This window comes from Scyliorhinus canicula, chromosome 27 (genome assembly GCF_902713615.1).
Source record: "Scyliorhinus canicula chromosome 27, sScyCan1.1, whole genome shotgun sequence".
NCBI classification, from domain to species: domain Eukaryota; kingdom Metazoa; phylum Chordata; class Chondrichthyes; order Carcharhiniformes; family Scyliorhinidae; genus Scyliorhinus; species Scyliorhinus canicula.
Window position 1 is genome coordinate 4,179,623 of NC_052172.1, and position 11,446 is coordinate 4,191,068.

The window sequence follows — 11,446 nt, forward strand, 5'->3', positions numbered from 1 at the left end:
CCAGTGAATGTGCGCTGCCTTCCGCTGCCGAGAGTCACGCAGCTGGGAAGACGAGAATCCGGCCTATTGCCCCTGGTATTCGAGTTGAAATCCAGGGTAGTGGGTGCCTGGAACTCGCTGCCGGAGGAGGTTTGGATGAAATGGATTTTCCCTCTTTGTCAGATCAGCTCCCAGGGGAACGGAACTGGGGCAGGTGGAATGGGCAGCGCTAGCTCTCAGTACTGACCTGCCCCTGGGCACTGGGTGGCAGTCCCGCCAACCCCCTGCCATTTCCACGATGCCAACCATTTTGTGCTGCGCCCATCAAGAATACAGTTGAGTGGGCGGCATGTGGCGCAGTGGTTAGCACTGGGGCTGCGGCGCTCAGGACCCGGGTTCGGATCCCGGCTCTGGGTCACTGTCTGTGTGGAGGTTACACATTCTCCCCGTGTCTGCGTGGGTTTCACCCCCACAACCCAAAGATGTGCAGGGTAGGTGGATTGGCCATGCTAAATTGCCCCTTAATTGGCAAAAAAAAAATTAGTTACTCTAAATTTATAAAAAATAACTAATTTGAGGCCTGCATCTTTTGAAATGGAGAATTTCCTCCCCAAATTTTAGCTATGAGGAGCCGTTTAATAAAGTTGGTTTGTTCTCACTGGAACACGGAGGTTGAGGGGCGACCTGATAGAGGTCCACAAAATTATGAGGGGCATAGACAGAGTGGAGAGTCAGAGGCTTTTTCCCAGGGTAGAGGGGTCAATTATTAGGGGGCATAGGTTTAAGATGCGAGGGGCAAGGTTTAGAGGAGATGTACGAGGCAAGTTTTTTACACAGAGGGTAGTGGGTGCCTGGAACTCGCTGCCGGAGGAGGTGGTGGAAGCAGGGACGATAGTGACATTTAAGAGGCATCTTGACAAATACATGAATAGGATGGGAATAGTGGGATACGGACCCAGGAAGTGTCAAAGGTTTTAGGTTAGACGGGCAGCATGGTCGGCACAGGCTTGGAGGGCCGAAGGGCCTGTTCCTGTGCTGTACTTTTCTTTGTTCTTTGTTCTTAAATCCACCCTTGTCTCCTGAGGTGTGCGGCCCCCAAGGGGTTTGAGGAGTTTGTACCCGCCCTCACTCGCCTGGGCCCAGGTCCCGCGGTGCATTGGCAGCCACCGCCCACCGTCTTCCCAGACGCAAAGCGTCAAATAACCTGACATGGGTGGCCCAGGTCATTGAATTCCTCTTCATGTGGCGTCACTCACCCCTCTCACGGTGCTCACCCACCCCTCTCACGGTGCTCACCCACCCCTCTCACGGTGCTCACCTACCCCTCTCACGGTGCTCACTCACCCCTCTCACGGTGCTCACTCACCCCTCTCACGGTGCTCACTCACCCCTCTCACGGTGCTCACTCACCCCTATCACGGTGCTCACCCACCCCTCTCACGGTGCTCACCCACCCCTCTCACGGTGCTCACCCACCCCTCTCACGGTGCTCACTCACCCCTCTCACGGTGCTCACTCACCCCTCTCACGGTGCTCACCCACCCCTCTCACAGTGCTCACTCACCCCTCTCACGGTGCTCACTCACCCCTCTCACGGTGCTCACTCACCCCTATCACGGTGCGCACTCACCCCTCTCACTTTTTGGCCCTCAGGCCTAACAACCAAATGCTCCACCTCATCCTCGCACGCCGACTGTGCTGCCAGACTCACACTCGCCTCGCGCTGCCTCCACGTACCCCTTGATGATTATTCAGGGGTGGCGGGAGCATCACTGAAACACAGGGCAATATTCTGCTCTCTCTCTCTCTCTCTCTCTCTTGCAGGCTTGGATCGGCCATAATAGGAGAGAGCAGAGTTGGCCGGGGTGGGGCCTACCATGCGCGAATTGCCTCGAGCTCTGATGATGACAGTGAGTCCCTGCCTTAAATCCCCTCCGCACCCCACACCCCCCCCTCACCCTCAACTCTTATCTGACGTTGTGACCTTAGAATAGAATCATAGAATCCCGACTCTGCCGAAGGAGGCCATTCAGCCTATCAAGTCTGCACTGACCCCCCTGGAAGAGCGCTCCGCGCAGGCCCACGTAACCCCAGATCTATCCCCGTAACCCCGCCTAACCTTTGGACACCACGGGGCAATTTTAGCACGGCCAATAAGATGCAGACTCGATGGGCCGAATGGCCTCCTTCTGCACTGTCGGGGATTCTGTGGACTCTTCTGGCTCACCAGAGGCAAGGTCACAGGCGTACTCTGCTGCTGATTGGGCGGAGGGCCACTGTGGAGCAGGGGTCAGGGGCAGCACTGGCGGGCAGGCACGCCCAGATGCCCGGGTGCATTGGTCGGGCTGCGAGATGCCAAGGTCAAGGAGAATGGAACAATCCAGCTTCAGCTTGGCAGAGGGCGCAACACGGCGATTGCCCCCTTCGCAGACCCTGCCCCATCTCTGTGCCCTGCTGCAGACCCTGTGGACCACTCTCGCCCCCAATACCTCTGTGCGGACCCACCACCAAATCCTCCATCAGGACCCCACAGGAAGGGTGAAGCAGATCCCCAACAAATCCGGGGGCCCTTTCGCTGGCAGCACCTTCCAGCCCCCTGCGGACGTCGATGGACCTTTTGACCTGCCCGCCGCTGCCACAAGGGGAAATAAAACCCAGAAATTCACCGCCCTCCTGAATCACTCCAGGGCACTTCCAGACATATTGCAATCAAATATGTTGTTGGGGTTGTGAAGAAGGCCTATGGTGTGTTGGCCTTTATTGGTAGAGGGATTGAGTTCCGGAGCCATGAGGTCATGTTGCAGCTGTACAAAACTCTGGTACGGCCGCATTTGGAGTATTGCGTACAGTTCTGGTCGCCTCATTATAGGAAGGACGTGGAAGCTTTGGAACGGGTGCAGAGGAGATTTACCAGGATGTTGCCTGGTATGGAGGGAAAATCTTATGAGGAAAGGCTGATGGACTTGAGGTTGTTTTCGTTAGAGAGAAGAAGGTTAAGAGGTGACTTAATAGAGGCATACAAAATGATCAGAGGGTTAGATAGGGTGGACAGCGAGAGCCTTCTCCCGCGGATGGAGGTGGCTAGCACGAGGGGACATAGCCTTAAATTGAGGGGTAATAGATATAGGACAGAGGTCAGAGGTAGGTTTTTTACGCAAAGAGTGGTGAGGCCGTGGAATGCCCTACCTGCAACAGTAGTGAACTCGCCAACATTGAGGGCATTTAAAAGTTTATTGGATAAGCATATGGATGATAAGGGCATAGTGTAGGTTAGATGGCCTTTAGTTTTTGACTTCCCATGTCGATGCAACATCGAGGGCCGAAGGGCCTGTACTGCGCTGTATCGTTCTATGTTCTATGTTCTATGTTCTAAATAAGTTCAAGGAAATTACTTTCCCTGCCATGAGGGTGACTGACTCTTGAGGTAACTGCAGGATCGACCTTGAAGCCTCCATATTTGTTTTTAGCCCCCATTCTTACACGGGATCAGGGCGTCGCTGGGTCAGCGCTTGTTGCCCGTCCCTAATAGCCCTGGAACTGAGTCTCTCGCTCAGCCGTTTCAGAGGGGGGCAGTTAAGCGTCAACTCCATTGTGGGTCTGGAGTCACATGTAGGCCAGACCGGGTAAGGACGGCAGATTTCCTTCCCCTAAAGGGGGACATCAGCGAATCAGAGGGGTTTTCAGGACAATCGTCAAAGGTCATCATGAGACTATTAATTCCAGAATCTTACTGAATTCAAATTCCTCCATCTTCCCGGGTGGGATTCGATCCCGGGTCCCCAGAGCATTGCTCTGGGCCTCTGGATTACCCGTCCAGCGACAGTACCACTGCGTCCCCGCCTCCCCATTTCATGACCAAATTTGGGATCATGGGAGTAGCCAACTGGATAGTGCCTGAACTGGCACCCACGGGGTGAGAGGGGGGGAGGGGCGGGGGCGCCCAGTTGCACCCTAATCCTCAAAGGACACCATGCGGCCCTCACGGGAGGGTGAGGGTCACCCATGGAAAGTGGTGGAAGGGGGTGGGGGGGGGAGGGCGCCCACCAGTGATGAAGCCCAGGAAAGACCGCAATTGGGGCCAGAGTCCTTGGCTGTGCTCTAGAGGAAGGATGTGGAGACAATAGAGAGTTTACAGCACAGAATCCCTGGATTTCTGCCTGGTGTGAGGAAATGCAACTGCAAGGAAGGACTTGGAAAATATGGATGTCAAAGGGACAGATTGAAATCCCGGCTCAGAGCAGCGCTGGAGGTTATAAAGGGATGGGGTGGGGTCAGATAGGCCCGGATTGTTTCCGGTGGCTGAGGGGGTCTAGAATGAGGGGACATTGAGGTAAGGTTCAACACAAGAAATAGAATCATAGAATCCCTGCAGTGCAGAAGGAGGCCATTCGGCCCATCGAGTCTGCACTGACCCTCTGAAAGAGCACCCTACCTCGGCCCACTCCCCCGCACTATCCAATCGCACGGTAGCACAGTGGTTAGCACAAATGCTTCACAGCTCCAGGGTCCCAGGTTCGAATCCCGGCTTGGGTCACTGTCTGTGTGAAGTCTGCACATTCTCCCCGTGTGTGCGTGGGTTTCCTCCGGGTGCTCCGGTTTCCTCCCACAGTCCAAAGATGTGCAGGTTAGGTGAATTGGCCACGCTAAATTGCCTTCAGGGTCCAAATTGCCCTTAGTGTTGGGTGGGGTTACTGGGTTATGGGGATAGGGTGGAGGTATGGGCTTGGGTAGGGTGCTCTTTCCAAGAGCCGGTGCAGACTCGATGGGCCGAAGAGTGGCCTCCTGCTGCACTGTAAATTCTATGAAAAAAACCCCGTTGGGTGCGAAGGGGCAATTTAGTGTGGCCAATCCACCCAACCTAATAAGAGATTAAGGATTGAGAGCTGGGCTGCACGGTGGTGCAGTGGTTAGCACTGCTGCCTCACGGCGCTGAGGTCGCAGGTTCAATCCCGGCCCCGGGTCACTGTCCGTGTGGAGTTTGCACATTCTCCCCGTGTCTGCGTGGGTCTCGCCCCCACAACCCAAAGATGTGCGGGTTCGGTGGATCGGCCACGCTAAATTGCCCCTCAATTGGAAAAAAATAATTGGGTACTCTAAATTTATTTTAAAAAAGGATGGAGAGCCGGAGGAATAATTTCTAGAGAGGAATGCGAGGCCGACGCCAACAACAACAACATCTGACATTTATTCAGCACTGTTGACGTCACGAAACGTCCCAAGGGGCTTGACGTGAATGTTATAAATGCAAGTATGATAACGAGGCACATAATAATAACAATCTTTATTATCACAAGTCGGCTTACATTATCACTGCAATGAAGTTACTGTGAAAAGGGCAGCACGGTAGCATTGTGGATAGCACAATCGCTTCACAGCTCCAGGGTCCCAGGTTCGATTCCCGGCTGGGTCACTGTCTGTGCGGAGTCTGCACATCCTCCCCGTGTGTGCGTGGGTTTCCTCCGGGTGCTCCGGTTTCCTCCCACAGTCCAAAGATGTGCAGGTTAGGTGGATTGGCCATGCTAAATTGCCCTTAGTGTCCAAAATTGCCCTTAGTGTTGGGTGGGGTTACTGGGTTATGGGGATAGGGTGGAGTTGTTGACCTTGGGTAGGGTGCTCTTTCCAAGAGCCGGTGCAGACTCGATGGGCTGAATGGCCTCCTTCTGCACTGTAAATTCTATGATTCTATAAAAAGCCCCCAGTCGCCACATTCCGGCGCCTGTTCGGGAGGATTCGGAATGTCCAATTGACCTAATAACACGTCTTTCAGGACTTGTGGGAGGAAACCGGAGGAAACCCACGCAGACACGGGGCGAACGTGCAGACTCTGCACAGACAGTGACCCAAGCCGGGAATCGAACCCGGGGCCCTGGAGCTGTGAAGCAACAGTGCTAACCACTGTGCTACCGTGCCGTCCATCAGGAGATATTCGTGTCCAAACTGTCGGCCGAAATCTTGGCCAAGAGGGTGGGTGTTATGAAGTGTTTTAATAGAGGCGGAGGTGTTTTGACAGTAGCCAAAAGGCCTGGTCAAAGAGTGAGTGTCTTGAATTGAAAAGTGAGGGAGAGCGGTTTAGGCAGGGGGGGGGGGGGTTCCAGAGCTTCGGTCCCAGGCAGCTTGAAGGCACGGCCGCCGATGAGGGAGCGATTATGATTGGGGGAGACACAGGAGGGCAGGATTAGAGGAGATATGGGAGCGTGGCAGGGTTGGAGGAAATGGTGGTCAGGCAGCGGGAGAGGCCAGGGAGGGATTAAAAAATGACGAGGTGCCCAGTGGGGTTCAGTGAGAGCGCCACTCAACATTGGTGGTGCCGACAGCTGCCTGGGACCCCAAGCTCTGGAACCCCCCCCCCCCCTGCCTAAACCGCTCCGCCTCACTTTCCAATTCAATCCACTGTTGTGGGCCAGGGTTTAGAGAACCCCAAAGTGTGTCATGGAGTTCACAACTTTTAATAGGTTGTGGTATGGGTGAACTCCATCATACACTTTGGGGTTCTCTAAACCCTGGCCCATAACAAATGGGGGCTCGTCCGGGATTTCTCTTTAAGTCAGATACTTTAGCTCAATCTGATCACAGACTCCCTTGCAATTCTCCGACACATGTGCATTGGTTATCACATCTTTCAGGCAGACAAATGCCTGTTGAAACTCTGCTGTCCATTGAAATTTTCGACGTTTCTTCAGCAAATTCATCAGTGGAGCAATCACGCTACAAAACTTTTGCACAAATATTCGATCAAATCCACTCATGCAAAGAGGCCCGGCCAACCACGCCCACATGTTCTGGTCTTGCCCCAGACTTGTGGAGTGCTGGACAGCCTTCTTCGAGGCTATGTCCAAAGTGGTGGGGGTGAGGGTGGAGCCATGCCCGATAGTGGCGGTCTTCGGGGTTTCAGACCAGCCAGATCTATTCCTGGGGAGGAGGGCGGACGCCCTTGCCTTTGCCTCCCTGATCGCCCGCCGTAGAATCCTGTTTGGCTGGCGGTCAGCAGCACCACCCAGAGCTGCAGACTGGCTGTCCGACCTCTCGGAATCTCTCCAAATGGGGAAAATCAAATTCGCCATCAGAGGGTCAGACGACGGCTTCCACAGAACGTGGGAGCCATTCATGCAACTGTTCCGGGACCTGTTTGTGGCCAACGTACAAGAGGAAGAATAGTCGGGTGGCCAAGAATCAGGGGAAAATGGACGGGAATCGGGGGAGGGTAGCCGGGGGGAGGGGGGGGGGGGTGGGGGGTTACGGGCTCGTTATGGGGGTTTGCTGGCAAGCCAAGGCCCAAAACCAAACTATAAATAAATGCCTATAAACATGTGCCTCGGCCATATTGGGGAATGTAAAATATGTATGCTGGCTAAAGGGGGCGGCCACAATTGTTGTTATGAAGATGCTTACCTGTAAATATTCATGTTAAATTTTTGTGTTTTCTTTTTTTTTCTCTCTAATAATTTGTAATTTGTCATATATAAAATATGAAAACTCAATAAAAAACATTTATAAAAAAAAATCCACTCATGCCAAGAAATCGCATTTCCCTTTATCTTGAGGGTATCGGAAACTCCTCAAGGAAAGTGACTTGGGCTTTTCCAAATTCACTTTTGGCTAGGTTTATCACCAAACCCGCCTCCTGAAGTCGATCGAATAACTCCCTCAGATGTTTCAAATGTTCTTTCCATGTCTGGCTGAAAATTATCAGATCGTCGATGTATCCGGCACAATTGGGTAATCCTGAAACGTCTGTTAGTTAACTGTTGAAATGTTGCTGGGGCGTATTTCATGCCAAATGGCATAACTTAGAATTGGTATATACCATCTGGAGTCACAAAAGCTGAAATCTCCTTCGCCCTTTTGGATAAAGGTACCAGTAACCTTTAAGTAAATCCAGTTTGGAAATAAAAGCTGACTGTCCCACTTTCTCAGTGCAATCCCCCAAATGTGGGATAGGATAAGAGTCCGTTAGTGTAACTGCATTAACATTTCTATAGTCCACACACAACCGTTGGGTACCATCTGGTTTAGATACCATTACATTGGCTGCAACTCACTTCAATTATGCCATTTTTAAGCATACTCTCAATCTCTTTATTAACCTGTGCCAATTTTAAAGGATTAAGTCTGTCTGGATGTTGTTTGTTTGGAACAGCCTTTCCCACATCTACATCTTGTATAGCCATTTTATACTTCCCAATTTATCTTCACAAACCTGCCCATGTGATATCAATAACTCTTTCAGGTCAGTCCGTTTTTCCTCTGGAAGATAACTCAACAATTAATCCCAATTTTTAAGAACATCCTCATTTTCCAATTTAATTTGAGGTATGTCAAATTCAGAGTCATCTGGATTTGGTTCGTCACTTTGAGTTAGAATCATTAAAACCTCCTCCTTTTTCTCTCCTTCCCTTTCAAAGTACCTTTTAAGCATATTCACATGACACACTCGGTGAGTCTTCCTTCTATCTGGTGTTTTTACCGCATAATTCACCTCACTTAATTTCCTTTCAATCTGATACGGTCCACAAAACCTCGCTTTTAAAGGCTCCCCTACCACTGGTAACAACACTAAAACTTTATTCCCACTGGCAAAACTACGAACTTTGGATTTCTTGTCCGCTACCCGTTTCATCACATTTTGTGCAACTGTTAAATGTTGTCCAGCCAATTCACCTGCTCTATTTAATTGTTCCCTAAAATTTGACACGTAATCCGATAGTGTAATTTCCAATTTCTCACTTACCAATTTTTCCTTCATTAATTTAAGTGGTCCTCTTACCTCATGACCAAAAATTAGTTCAAAAGGACTAGATTTGGTTGACTCATTAGGTGCATCCCTAATTGCAAACAGTACGAGTGGAATTCCTTTATCCCAATCCTCTGGATAATCTTGACAATAAGCCCTCAACATAATCTTTAATGTCTGATGCCACCTTTCTAAAGCTCCCTACGATTCTGGATGGTACGCAGTTGATTTAAATTGTTTTATTCCTAAGCTATCCATAACTTCTTTGAATAACTTTGAGGTAAAATTTGATCCTTGATCCGATTGTATTTCTGTGGGTAGTCCATATCTAGTAAAGAATTTAAGAAATTCATCCACAATCTTCTTAGCTGTAGTATTACGTACTGGAATGGCCTCTGGAAACCTAGTAGACACATCCATTATACAAAAGATATTGATTCCCACTTTTTGTCTCAGGAAGCGGTCCTACACAATCAATTAGGATCCTTGTAAAAGGTTCCTCAAATGCTGGAATGGGTATTAAGGTCACTGGTTTTATCACTGCTTGCGGTTTCCCTATCACTTGACATGTGTGACATGACTGACAAAATTTAACTACATCTTTATGTAGTCCAGGCCAATAAAAATGTTTTTGGATTTTAGCTTGAATTTTCCTTATCCCCAAATGACCTCCCACTGGTACCTCATGTGCTACTCACAACACCTCCTTTCTATACCCTACCGGCAATACTACTTGATGAGCTTCTGCCCACTTTTCATCCGTCTGCATATGTAAAGGTTTCCATTTTCTCATCAAGACATCACTTTTACGGTAATAACACTCTGGTATACACTTAGATTCCTCTTCCGTATATGCTTTCTAATACATCCGTTTTATTTTTATATCTTTCTGTTGTAACTCCGCCAATTTTCCTGAATTAAAATATCCGCATCACCCTCCACCTGTTCTTGTTCTTTTTCAACCATCTGATCAAAAATCGTTTCTGATAATTGCATTTCAACTTCATCTTCACTCTTTGATTTCTCCTCCTGTTTTAACCTGTGACTTTGCGACCTTACTACACAATCTGGAAAAATCCCAGGATATTCTTCCTTTAACACTTCAGTTGTCTGATTTTCCACTGGCGTATGAACCACAGTAGGCATCGCTCCCACCTGCGATCCAGCTGTATCATTACCCGAGATAAACTGTATTCCTGGACAAGATAGTTTCTCTATTACTCCTACTACCACTTCACCACTCTTCACTGGACTTTCCAACCTTACCTTATATAATGGAACACTACTCCTCTCACCCAGAATTCCACATATTACCACCTTTTCTGGCAACATTCTTCCCAAACTACATAACTCCTCATCTCTTACCATTAAAGATTGACTAGCTCCCATATCTCTTAAAATTGTGACTTCTTTACCTGCTCCTCCTGAAACACATGAGTAAACTTTACCCACTCAAGTAAATTCTTTAAAGAAATATGGCACCGTCTTATCAATCACCTCTTGATCAGGCTGTACAATCTTTTGCACCTCCTTCACTTCACTTGGGCTTTCCTTTACCACTTTAACAAACCCTACTGTCTTATTCTGTTTTATTACATCAGCCTTCCCAGTGCTTTTCTTCAACCACCAACACTGTGACTTTACATGGCCTAGTTTATTACAGTGAAAACATTTGAAACTTTTCATTTCTTTTCCACCCTCCTGGATTTCTTTTTAAATCTGAGGTACACTCTCCTTATTATCTCCCATCAGATCACCTTTACCTTTACCACTTGAGTATTTCTCATGTTCCCAGTTCCTATCTCTCACCGGCTGAAACTGATGTCAGAAACCAAGCTTTGATTTATGAACAAATTCATAATCATCTGCCATTTCTGCTGCTAATCTCGCAGTTTTAACCCTCTGCTCTTCCAAATGAGTTCTCACTACATCAGGAATTGAATTTTTAAACTCCTCCAAAAGTATGATATCTCTGAGAGATTCATACGTTTGGTCGATTTTCAAAGCCCTTATCTACCTATCAAAATTACTCTGTTTGAGCCTTTCAAACTGCATGTATGTTTGACCAAATTCTTTCCTTAAATTTCTGAACCTTTGTCTGTAGGCTTCAGGCACTAGTTCATATGCACCTAAGGTGGATTTTTTCACCTCCTCATACGTCTCAGATACCTCCTCTGGTAGTGATGCAAACACTTCACTATCAGCTTTGTTTGAATCAGTAACACCCACCCTGTGGCCATTTAATTTGTTTAGCTACCTTCTCAAATGAAATGAAAAAGGCTTCCACTTCCTTCTCGTCAAACCTTGGCAATGTTTGGACATATTTAAATAGATCCTCACCAAGTCTTCGACTATGACGCCCTTTCTCACTACCCTCATCACTATCATCCAACTGTACGTTTCCCTTTACGTCTGCCAATTTTAACTGACTGTTATGTTTCATAGCCATTTTCTGAAGTTCAAACTCTCTCTCTTTTTCCCTTTCCTCTATATCTCTTTCTTTTTGTTCTGCTGGGGCTACTCTTTCTTTGTTTCTTTCTTCTCTCTCCTTTTCTTTTTCCCCGATCTGTATCTCCCTTTCTCTTTCTTTTTCTTTCATATTCAAGCTGCTTTAATTCTTTTTCATGTTCAAGTTGCTTAATCTGCAACTGGATCTTTGCCATTTCTAAGAGTCAGACTGTATCTCAGGCAACTTTAAATATTCAGCCACCACCATAATTATCTCATAGAACATAG